This window comes from Zophobas morio, unplaced genomic scaffold (assembly GCF_036711695.1).
Source record: "Zophobas morio isolate AGI-343-1 ecotype UQ-CSIRO unplaced genomic scaffold, CSIRO_AGI_Zmor_V1 ptg000021l, whole genome shotgun sequence".
Classification (NCBI taxonomy): Eukaryota; Metazoa; Arthropoda; class Insecta; order Coleoptera; family Tenebrionidae; genus Zophobas; species Zophobas morio.
The window spans coordinates 12,870,029-12,882,443 of record NW_026972126.1 but is presented as its reverse complement, the minus strand read 5'-3'; the positions used below and the strand labels follow the sequence as shown (position 1 = coordinate 12,882,443).

The following is a 12,415-nucleotide window of genomic DNA, read 5'->3' as shown; positions in this document are numbered from 1 at the left end:
TTAAGCACACGACTGAGTTGCGATTTAATTGCCAATAAAACCAAACGAACAAAATCAATTACTCGTACTTAAAAACATTCGCTTTTCCGCCTCAAACATTTCAGCCGAATTTTCGAACACTCGCAGAAAAAACAGGACGCAATATAAATATTATTCGCCTGAGTTAGTTTTATCAGGTAAAATTGATCGAGCGGGCTTAAGATTGCGAGTTAAGAGAAGGGGGGTCGCAAAAGTGAAATTAAATTTTACCCACAATTTCCACCACCACTTAAAAGTCGATTTTACTGGCGAATAAAAAATTAATTACTTTGGAAAAATTTTCCTTAAATAGGAGTCCAATCGAAGAGGTCTATATTTAGTCGTATGTGCAAAATTAACAGCCGGAGTAACTTTAGCCGCAGAAGATAGAAGGATAGACGTCGCCTTGTGGGCCTTTTAGCAACTTTTATATCGCTTCTGGTAACATTATAAAACTCCCGAGCGTTGCAGAAATTTTAGTGCTCTTAAAACACTGGCTTGTTTTCGTGTGCGAACCTATACTTTCTTCATTTTTTAAACGATAATTTTAAGATGTAAACGTTCACTCATTAAAATGTACATGTATATTCTGAAAACTTTTTCAGGCGATTTTCAAAAATTGGTTCCAGTGACTTGGTAATGATGTTTGTATCGTCTATCTTACAGCGCACGCAGTTATCATTTCCTGTTGATGCGGAACATATGTGAGAAAGATGCCCATGAAAAATACAGGGCGATAAATAATGGTCGTTTCCTGAAAAGTCGCGCAAGTGAAAAACAAGAATCGTTATTTTCAATTAGAAGGACGAAGGAAATCGTGATCGATGAGAAATCGTGAAGCCTCTAACTAGACTTTTTTGTCTAGAAGTAGTAAATAAAAAATAAAGGTCACATACCATTGCCACGAATTCCAGCACGAAGCACGGACTAGACTCGACTCGCACTGCTCTTCCTGGCACGGAGAGCTTTAGACTGACGGTGCTTTTTGGATAACGTACTTTTATAAGCTCAGGAATGGGGCGTGCGCGCGCAAAACACCCATCTATTGAGTGAATAAAAAAAAATAGATCATAATCGAATAGTGCTGGAGTGTATAATGACATGTATAATGCAAGTCGGAAATGTGATATTGACGCCCCTTGTATCATTATTGTGTTACTACGATAATCGCTTGGGCTCGATGATAATTCTTTCCCATATATCTAATTAACAATTAACACTTCAAAAACACGCTAGCGTGCGATATAGTATTATTTTCCAACTGTGGGCGACTTCACCCACCTCCTTGGCGAATGCAGATCGAAAGATGATCCTTTTTATTATAGAGCTTCGATGCAATTTCAACTAGTAAACATGAGGGAGAAGGCTTGTTTAAATGTTACTTCTTGCCTCCGATAAGGTCAATTCAGAACGTGAAGACATGTGGGGGAGGGAGATCCAGAAAATTACCGGGGATTCAGGTGGAAAGTTCGCGTAAGTTGAAACCGTAAGATGACGCAACCTGACAATATTTTTGTCTCCGAGTACGTAAATCACTTCTTTAGAAAGTCGGGTCGCTTGATATTGTCAAGTGTGTTAATTAATTTGGAAAGAAAAAACCGTTCTCTTGAGAAAATAGATTAAATCGCGGTGGTGTGGAGTCTTGTGTTGCGAGTTCGCAGCACGGTGCTTAAATAGGGAATTATTGTGTTAATTTGCAGTTTGTTTTCTTTGTTCCAGTGATAGGCTGGATCTAGGATCTAATTGTGCGTAATTCAGAATGTGTGTTAATAAATTTAACGAGATAATTCACGGTTCAAAATATGCGGAAAATGTAACTATTAGAAGCAGATCCAGATGGTAAAATTTGCTTATTAATAGTTGAGCACAAGTACCAGAGAAGTACCATTAAAAACCTCTGACTTTAAAAAAAGTTTGATTTTTGAATTGGTATTAGCCCCAAAAGTCTTAAAATCAAATATCGTTTGCACAACATGTTTTCTTCTTTTCTAATTTGATCTTATTTCCTTTTCCAGAAACTGTTGCAAAAATATATGCAACAAGTCAAATTTTTCCAAAAATTTCATAGAGCTGACGAAAAAGTAAAAACTAAAAATGGATAATGTGTAAAAATCATGAAAAAATTAGTTAATAACAAACAAAAAGATTCTCGGATACAGTGAAGTACAGCCTATTGATACTTTCTACAAAATATATTTAAACGATTTCAGAAAAAAAAATTGGACAACAGTAGAACGCTTACCTACTAATGAAAATTCTTTTATGGTTTTTCCTTTTTTGTATTATAGTATTTTGCACTTTTTATTTTGAGACAGGATAAGTTGTATTTTGATAGAAAATTTACTCAGGTGTCAAGTCTGGCTGATAACTGCGTTTTAAGTAATAAAACTAATAAAACAAACCAAACTAAATAAGCAAATATCGGTGTGAAAATACAAATAAACCCTAATACAAAAACACATTTTTAAACAATCCAATAAAAAATATTTTCTCGACATAAAAAATTGCGAAAGTTCATACGCTCTTCTCCTTTGCAGTTCATCGATCTTATTATTTTTATGTCTTTCTGTTTCCTTTCAATTTTTCTGTTTTCTCTTAACTTCTTTTTGAGATGCTAAATACATTTTCTTCTGCTTTTGGACTTTTTTTTATTTCATTCGTTTAAACCGTGAACATCCAAATAAAAATTGGTGACAGAACTTCCCGCGCTTCTGAAGTACAGCCCAACAAATACTGCTTCTCTGAAAAATTATCAAATTTGATGTTGCGGAATTTTACTTTTTCGCGATAACCTCTATGGAGTAAAAACCATATATGTAGAAGGTGTAGTCTCCGAAATACTATAAGGTTATATGGTCCCACTAAACTTAATAATGGGATGTTATAATTCCTTTTGTGCGGCTGGTTATCAACTCATAAATCAAGGATTTGTTGCCACCTCAATATCTATTGCTGGGTAATCCGCTTAAACAATCGCAATGATTTACAATTGTGGGTTTGCCTTGTTAACTGCTCCATTGTCGTCTTCACAATACCCTAATTTTACAACAGATATATCACCTTGTAGTATTTCGGAGACTATACTAGTCACAATGTAATAGATAAAATGAAAGTTTCATCTTCTTAAAAAAAGACAGGTGGGAGCCCCCAGAAGATTTAATATTCTTAAAAAAAGACACTTGGAGCCCCCGAGAAAGTTTCACGTTAAAAAAACATTTGACGCCCCTGAGAAGCTTATACATATTAAAAAAAGACAATTGGGACCCCCGAGAAGGTTTCACATTCTTAAAAAATACATTTAGGACCCTCGAGAAGCTTTTACATTACTAAAAAAGACAGTTTGGGACCCCGAGAACGTTTCACATAAAAAAAGACATTTGGCGCCACCGAGAAGGTTTTACATTTTTAAAAAAGACAATTGGGACCCCCGAGAAGGTTTCACATTAAAAAAAGACATCTGGGGCTCCCAAGAAGGTTTTACATTAAAAAAAAAATAGTTGGGATCCCCGAGAAGGTTTCACATTCTAAAAAAAACATTTGGCGCCCCCGAGAAGGTTTTACATTTTCAAAAAATACATTTGGGGCCCCCGCGAAGGTCGTAGATTTTTAAAAAAGGCAGTTGGGGCCCCGAGAAGGTTTTACATTTTTAACAAAGAGAATTAGGACGCCCGACAAGGATTTACATTCTTAAAAACTGCATTTGAAGCGCTGAAAAGGTTTTACATTAAAAAAAAAACCAGTTGGGACACCCGAGACGGTTTTACATTTTTAAAAAAGACATTTGAGACCTAGGCGGTTTCACATTAAAAAAAAGACAATTGGGAGCCCCGAGAATGTTTTACATTCTAAAAAAATACATTTGAGGCTCCCGAGAAGGTCGTACATGTTTAAAAGACAGTTGGGACCCTCGAAAAGGTTTCACAAAAAAAAAGACGTTTGGCGCCCCCGAGAAGGTTTTACATTTTTAAAAAAGACAATTGGGACCCCTGAGAAGGTTTCACATTCTTAAAAACTGCATTTGGGGCCCGCGAGAGAGTTTTACATTAAAAAAAAAAATAGTTGGGACCCCCGAGAAGGTTTTACATTTTAAAAAAGACATGAGACCTCCTAGAAGGTTTCACATTAAAAAAAAAGACATTTGGGGGTCCCGAGGTTTTACATTTTTAAAAAACATAGTTGGGACCCCCGAGAAGGTTTCATATTCTTAGAAAAGACATTTGGCGCCCCCAAAGTTTTATATTTTTAAATAAAGATGGGCGCATTGTCACCTTTTCGACAACATGGGGTAAAAAATTTGTTGCGACGTCATAAATATAGGTAATCCACAATGCGAGAGAAAAACAGAAAAAAAAAGAAAAAAAAAAGAAAGGCCAAGTTTGGAATCGAACGCGCGATTTCCGGTCGGCATTCCTGACTCGTAACCACTAGACCACGATCTGGATGCCTTACGCTAATGGTAAACTGTTATTATACTGTGCATTATGCTTTTGCAAAAATTTGGACGGTTAGGGAAAAACTCAAAAGCGTTTGTGTAGAGAGCAAATCATTGGTGAAGGCTTTTTAAATAATTCCAGTTGGATTCGGTGAAAAATTGCTTAAAAAGCACATTCTGTGTTTTTGCTTGAGACAGCCGAATTTTCTTAGTCCACTTTAGCGCTACAATTTCTAATTTGTAACATTCATTGCCCTAAATTTTCTATTCTGTGTCTTCAAACGGTGTCTTTGGTATAGCTTTCAAAAATGGAATAGTCTAGACTGGTTAAATATTTTTGAAACTATCCTATTGTTTAAATGCAGCAAGAGCTGTGGCTCCATCCTGCTACTAAATCCTTCGTCATGCAGTTAGTTAATGAACGCATCTAAAATATATTCGCTATATGTTTTCTCGACGTTTCAGGACCCCTAGAGTACGAAGAAAGTGATCTCATGTTTCTATCTGTGTCAATTTTTTATTAGATAAGATAATCTCCGAAACTACTAGACCGATTGTTGCCAAATTTTGTATGTATATTAGGAATATCGTGTAGATAGTAAACAGCTAACCAAAATTTGGCTAATCATCCTCACCAAGAATTTGATGACGTCAGCTCAAAAGATTCTAAATTAAAATGATTTAAATGTTATAAAATACACTCCTACACTTGTGGTCTACGAATCCGCTTTGAATTTTCCGCTAGACATGCAAATTTTCGCAAAAAATACAATTTGTATGATCACCTTTTATACTAGTATAGGTCTATTTACGTCTAACTCGAAAATCTCGAGTTCGAAGCGTCAACTCTTACTATCTATTGTTTTTATTTATTGACTAAATCAAGAATGGTTTACCCTATTTTTTTAACAAGTCTCACCTCAGTGTTGTACTATAAGTATTACACTGCACGTGTCTGAATTGCCATACGTAACCTTGCTGAAATAATGTTGATTGAAATATTTTCAAGGGAAAACACTCCTTAGAAATACAGGCATAACCTTGCCCTTTATCAATGCATTCATATTTTTAAAGCAATTGTTAATCCGTTTGTCCCGTTTTCTCCAGACCAATAGTCGTGTTCGAATCATAGGCAGTGGACGAGTTTGGGTGATATGATACTCAACAAGATTTCTAAAAAATATATAATGTGTGCTTAATTTTTTGTTTGTCTTTTTGTGATCGTACAACTTTAGTGATTTTCTTTTATTTCATTTATTTAAAACGTGAACAGCTAAACAAAAAATGTTTAAATAATTAATCTAAATTAGATAAAGGATTTTTTTCAAAAATAAATTAGGACTTTGTCTCATCTGAATGTGACAGATTGATTTATAATAAACTGAAATATTTTGTCAGACGAGTTTAGAGAAATTTCAAAATTATTCACTATCAGGTCAGGTCAGAGACACATTTAATTTTTATGAATTAAGAAAAATATGTACAAATTAGAAAAAATACGCTTTGGGTGGTCGGTTACCTATTAATAATAATTATCGACAGAAGCACTATGTTCTGAATACGTTGCATGGCAATAAAATTAAAAGAATCGTATACAATATACCATTAAAAGTTGGAGTGTAAATAATACATTATTACAATAAAAACCTCACAATTTTCGGAATTTTCTGTTTATAGAACAATCATTGTGTGGGCTAATACTCTCGAAAAACAATTAATATGGACAAAAATAAACAAAAAAATTAAATTAGAAATTAAATTAAATTATAGCAAATGTCAAGTAATATGTTTTAGTCGTAAAATTCTGGCATCAATTCCGTGTTATGCTATTGACAATAATTCCTTAAAAGTTGTTTCTTCCGTAAAAGACCTTGGTATCATTTTAGACAGCAAATTATCCTTTGTCCTGCATTGTGAATATATTGTTTCAAAAGCTAATAAAGTATTAGGGTGTATAAAGAGATACTGTCATGATTTTAATGATATTCGTACTTCTCTAGTATTATATTCATCATTGGTCCGTTCAGTCTTGGAATATGGGTGCATACTGTGGGATCCTATATATCAGATACATAAGAATAGAATTGAACGCATTCAAAATAAGTTTGTCAAATCTATTTTGTTCAAATTACCACTTAAGGTCTCTCATTCTACTAGTCTTAGTAAATCTTATTTGGGTTTGTCTTTATTAAGTGTACGTCGTGATTTTCACAAAATTTGTTTTATGTATAAACTTCTAAACAATATGTGCGATTCTGACATTCTGAATTCTATTAACTTCTATGTTCCTCAGTTCAATGTTAGACAAGCTCCTTTGTTCTACATTAAATTCAATTATACGAATTATTTGTTGTTTTCACCACTTAATAATATATTATTTACTTGTAATTCTATTTATAGCAGAATTGATTTTTATTCAGATACTTTTCCTAAATTTCAAACTAAGTTAAGGCAAATCTTATTTTAAAAATATTGTAACATTCTCATGTGATTTTATTATTTTTTCTTTGTATTGTTTAAGGATGTTTTTCCGTCAATAAAGTAAGATTCTAAGATTCTAACTAAATGAACATTTTCTCTCTAACGATTTTTAATGTAATTCGAGTGTCCTCGAATAAATGTTGCACTTTCGATTCCAACGACGACAAGTAATTTTTTGTACTTTATAAAAACATCGTAATAAGCTCTTCTCCCCAGAAAGCTTCTATTGATAATCTGTCATTTTTTCAACCGTAACCTTCCCAAGTTATTTTCAAAGCCGCAATTAATATCTTTATTCTACATCATAAAAAAATGCCTTCTTCTCCATAAACCATCCCCTTTCCCACACCCTGCCAAACTGCAATTTCAAATCACCGCTTTCACGACCCCAAACACCACAACCGACACATTCAATCACCTCCCGGTAATTCTTACCCCTTTTTATGTACAGTTTATAACTCGATTTTCCGCAGCACTGTCAACTTCTCCCAAATCAAATCATTTCCCCTCAAACTAGTAGGAATCTATTTTATTGCCTGTTTTCCGCCGCAGAACAGCAAAAAACACGCGTCCCGATAAAAATTTTATCAGAAATCGTTGGCCTCGAGCCTCGTTTAGCATTATTTAAGAGGAAATGATATTTAATACGTTTCACGCCTCCTCATTTGGGGATTGCAGCCTCAAGGGGGTGTATGAACGAACGCGCCACTGAATATTTAAGCAAACTTATCGTCCATCAGCTGCCGAGTGCTAGGTTTTGTTTTCTTCCAAAAACAGACCAAAACTTTAAAGGGGATTGAGTCGGTGTTTTAATATGAGCAGTTAAGGAGGACGAAACTGAAGATGGAATTATTTTCTACGGCATTTTTAATTGTTGAGAATGTCCAGCCGTATTTTTTGTTATTCTGAAAACACGAAACGCTGGTTTGTCTTTCGGGTTGCACAAGATGAGAATAAAAAGCTTTCCTTAAACAAAGGAAACCTGAATTTCTATAATTTGAGCCCGACAATGGGATCGCAGACGCGTGCTCGAATTGAAAACAAGTCGCCTGAAAAATTAGATCAATTATAGAAATTTGAGACGTCTTAATCTCACTTTTCCACCGATTCTCTTCTACGCCTCCTAGCGGATTTTCGAATAGAAAAACGGGAGAATCGATATAATATCGACATAGTGGGGGCTAATTTATTTTTGCGATCTGCTAGTGACAAGTAACACAGCAATTTGTAATAACTGAAAAATTTTAATTAAAATTAATTGTTCTGGGTTTCAGCAATCGAAGTGCTTAACTTGTACGTCTGTCATATGCACCTACACCTAATCAACGTGGACCCTTCACATGTCACCGTTATTATATCAACTTAACACAGAATTAATTCGATTTGTTTATTAACTCTGTAACTCTCTTCACATCGGAAAAAATTGTGACGTTTTAATTCATACAAAGGACCTGCTGACGCTTCTTCTCCGGATCAAATTAATACACTTAATTGAAAATCTAATGTGCTAAGTGCGTTTTAATCTAATTAACTATAAGACAAAGCAGAACCGCCTTTATTAACATTATTAGATATCCGAAGGTATTTTTTTTCCTCGTGTTGGCCTTTCAGAAGCTATTCCATTTTCTTGGAAAGATTTACGATAGAGAATATTCCGCGAGCATCCCTTCCGTAAGTGAATTTCACCAACTACATTTTTTTCGTCTATGAAAATATATGTTCGTGTAATGTTCGGGCGAAGCTTATTTTTGTCGGGGAAATATGGCAATAACTTGATAAGCGGAGCATAAGGGAAAAAACTAAGATTCTGAGGCGTTTAAAGCATCCACAGTTCAGCTTTAAACGTAGCTACGATGAACTATTTAACTGTGGGTTAATCTTAAATAATCGTCACATTGAAACAGACCATTAAGTCGTAATTTCATCTATCGGTTGTTGGAGGATCGGTCAACTAAATAATTAGTATAATGTTGCATATTTATTAAAAAAGAAAAAACAACCATAAGCTAACATAAATTACAAGTCTAATCTAATAAAAGCAACACAATACTATGAGTTTGCTGTGATGATTTACTGATACTACATTTTTCATGACTACTGTTGCAATCCTGACTGCATGTTTATAATCGTTAGTGAAGAGTGAAATGTTGATCCTCTTTACTTGTAAACATTGAATAAGTAGCTAAAGATCTCTTAAAAGTCTTATAACGAAACATTAACGATTTCTTCATCCCCTCCGAAAAATTGATGACATCATTTCAGAAAATTATGAATTAAATGTTTATTAAAATAATAGTTTTTAAATTAAATCTTTTATCTTCTGGTGATATGGTTTAATTTTGTACAATCACAACTGCTTGCACAGTAAGTCAAGAATAGTAATTGCCGTTTTCTCAAAAAGTATATCTAATTTTTTTCATTATTTCGCAAAGAATTTCCCCGAAATTCGTAGAATAGAGCAAGATTTTTTTTTTAAATTCCTGCTGTTAAAATTAACTTTAATCAAAAAATAATGTACGAAAAATCAAAAATAAACTTTTCCTTCTTTTTTTTTTAACTATTTTATTCTAAAAAAGAAGCAATGGAAGATTCGACAAAAATCCTGATAGGTATATATAAGGCTAAATTTAATTATATTTTCTGGTCTGGTGCGGAACGCAGAGGGAAATCGGGTGAACGGTCAAACAGTTGCTCCAAAACCATAGATGTATTGATTAATAATGCGCAACGCTATGTCATTTTCTAGTGAATTTTCTCATTAGAAAATGTTCCGATCAACATTTCAGTAAGAGTACGTATGTCAATCCCAATACGTGCAGTACTAATAATGAAAAATAAAGACGATAACAGTCTCTGTGTGGGTGAACCGAAGCAACGACTCCACATATCGGCGGTTTTATTGGTACAAAATGTGATGAAGCAATTGGTATTTCTGCGAAAATCGTGAAACTAGGGTAACAAATCGTGGCAGATTCATAAACCACAACTACAGGAGTATGTAATTTTATAAAACTTAACTGCGTCTAGTAAAAAAAATTGAGAAGACGTCATTAAATTATTGGTGAAAATGATTAGACAAGTTTTGATTAGCGTTTTACTATCTACACAATCATCCTAACACACATTTATATACATATATAAAATTTAACACTACTCCGTCCACTAGTTTCGGAGATTATCCGTGTAATAAAAATCGACACAGACAGACGACAGACGTCGAGAAAACACGAAAGTAGCAATTTGTCGGATGGGCCCTATTACAACATTTCCTTAGTTTAGGTTCGGGAAGTAAAAAGTGATTTTTTCCGTGAAGAGTCAATAAACAACAGTTTCAGGATGTTTTTGGACCTAGCTTTATTATCTAATAACTTTTATTTAAGTAAGAAGAATGTAATTAGTTCCTTAATTGTCTTTAGCTAGTGTGAATGCATCAAAAACAAGATCAAATTTTGTACAGCGCTAATTTTTTTTCTTTTTCGTATAACGAATGAGGTGTACGAAAAATTATAGCTACGAAATAAACAAATACGCCGCCCCGGTACGACGCCTATGGGTTTCCTCGAGGGCTTTCTAGTGTGTATGGCGATGATGGGTGATTCACCATCGGTGACGGCGTTCGCATACAGAAAATCCTGGAGCGGGTTGCCGGAAATCTCGATGGCGGGCTCCAGGAAAACCTCGAACCTTCCAGAGGAAGGAGGAATTTTGAATCACTGATCATCGTAACATTATATTAGAGTTCTAATTTCTGGCAGGTCCTCGATCCTAAAATTTAACGCAAAATTTAAAATACAAAGTTAGTTTAACTAAACTGTCGTTGTACAAATTGTAAGCAAAATTATTGTATTATAACATTTGTCAGAATTATTAAAATAAAAAAAAATGTCTCCCGTGTATAGCAGCGGAAGTTTATGATGTCCCCGTTAATTACTCAAAAAATCCTATGAAGCTCTCTGATTTAGGTACAGTACAATTTAAAATGATTTTAAAATATACTCAGTGTATTTTGTACGAAAGATACCTATACACCATGGTTATATTTTTTGGACATAACACCCTATATATTTTTACAGATTTATTTTCCTTATTAAAAAGAAGAGAGATAATGCCAGCCACAAGGTTTTCGACAAAATTTGTATTTTATAAAAAAAAATGGCGATATTAAAAATTTTTTATTACGCCGTATCTAAAAATGGCAATTTACCTAAAATTTTATTATTTATTAAATTTTAGCTGATTTATATAATATTTACAAATTGTCGCATCCTGTATTCATTACATTTTCGAATTTATTTCACTTAAAAAATTTTGAAGATTAATTTTTTTTAAGCAAAGTGATTTTTTTTAATTGTGGAACTGTGATTTTTACTTCCCGATCGGACGAATGACCACTTTTATGTTTACTCGACGTTTTATGACCCCTACAGTACGAAAAAAGTAGTCTCCCGTTTCCGTCCGTCTGTCTGTATTCATTTTTATTAGACACGTAATCTCCGAAACTGCTGGACCGATTGTTGTCAAATTTTGGCTGCATATTAGAAATATCATGTAGATGGTTAAATACTGACCAAAATTTGGCTAATCATCCCCACCAACAATTTGGTGACGTCATCTCAATGAACCGTATTTTAAAATGATTTTAATGTTATTCAAAAATATACTCCTATACTTGTAGTATATGAATCCGCTTTCAGTTTTTTTCGCTAAACGTTCAAATTTTCGCAAAAACCATTGCACGGTATAATAACGTTATATGACCCCCACGCAATAGAACTCCTCGTGCCTCAGTAGGTCAGCGGCTTAACCCTTTCCTTTTTTTTTTTGCACTGGTAATAGGCTGTGACCACGAAAATGTGAGAATAAATCTTTATCTAATAATGATAACATAAGAATTATAATATACAGAACATTTTGTTCGGTTGTGGTTTAACTAATAATTTTATTCCTTTGTTTTGAGAAGACAAACTCACTCAAATCGAACTTATTTCTACGTGACATTCTTTCGATGTATAAACATAAATAAACACTTGAACCTCAGGTAGCTATTACCTAGTGTTAAAGGACTTTTTATGCCGTTAGTTCTGTGCTTTAGATATATTTTATTCTCTTTTAGAATCATAATCTTGTTTATAAGCACCCCAATGCGGGCATAAATTGGCCTTTATGGCACAAATCAGTCAAAAATTGCTAAGCAACGATTGATTATTCATTTATATTAATTAGTTATTCAAACAAGCTTCGATATTCAACTTTTTTGAAAATTTTGAAAATCGAATCATTTAACAAATAAACAACGTGGCACAATTCATATAATCTTGCCGGAAATACTCAATATTTCGTTAAAAATATCTCAAAAACTAAAATAGAAGAAAACGTATGCGCCACGGGCATAATTGTCGATTGTGGCCCTCGGGAAATTAAAAGCTCTCTTCGTCGGGCTTTAAACATTCCCTCGTGCCATAATCTCCCTAATTATGCCCTCAA

General features: G+C 33.8%; 1 protein-coding gene across 1 annotated transcript in view; it reads right to left on the bottom strand.

Moving 5' to 3' along the window:
* LOC135132917 (matrix metalloproteinase-25-like) overlaps nucleotides 1–12,415 on the bottom strand; it is a 115,224-nt gene that overhangs the window by 41,922 nt on the left and 60,887 nt on the right. The gene's annotated exons all lie outside the window — the stretch shown is intronic.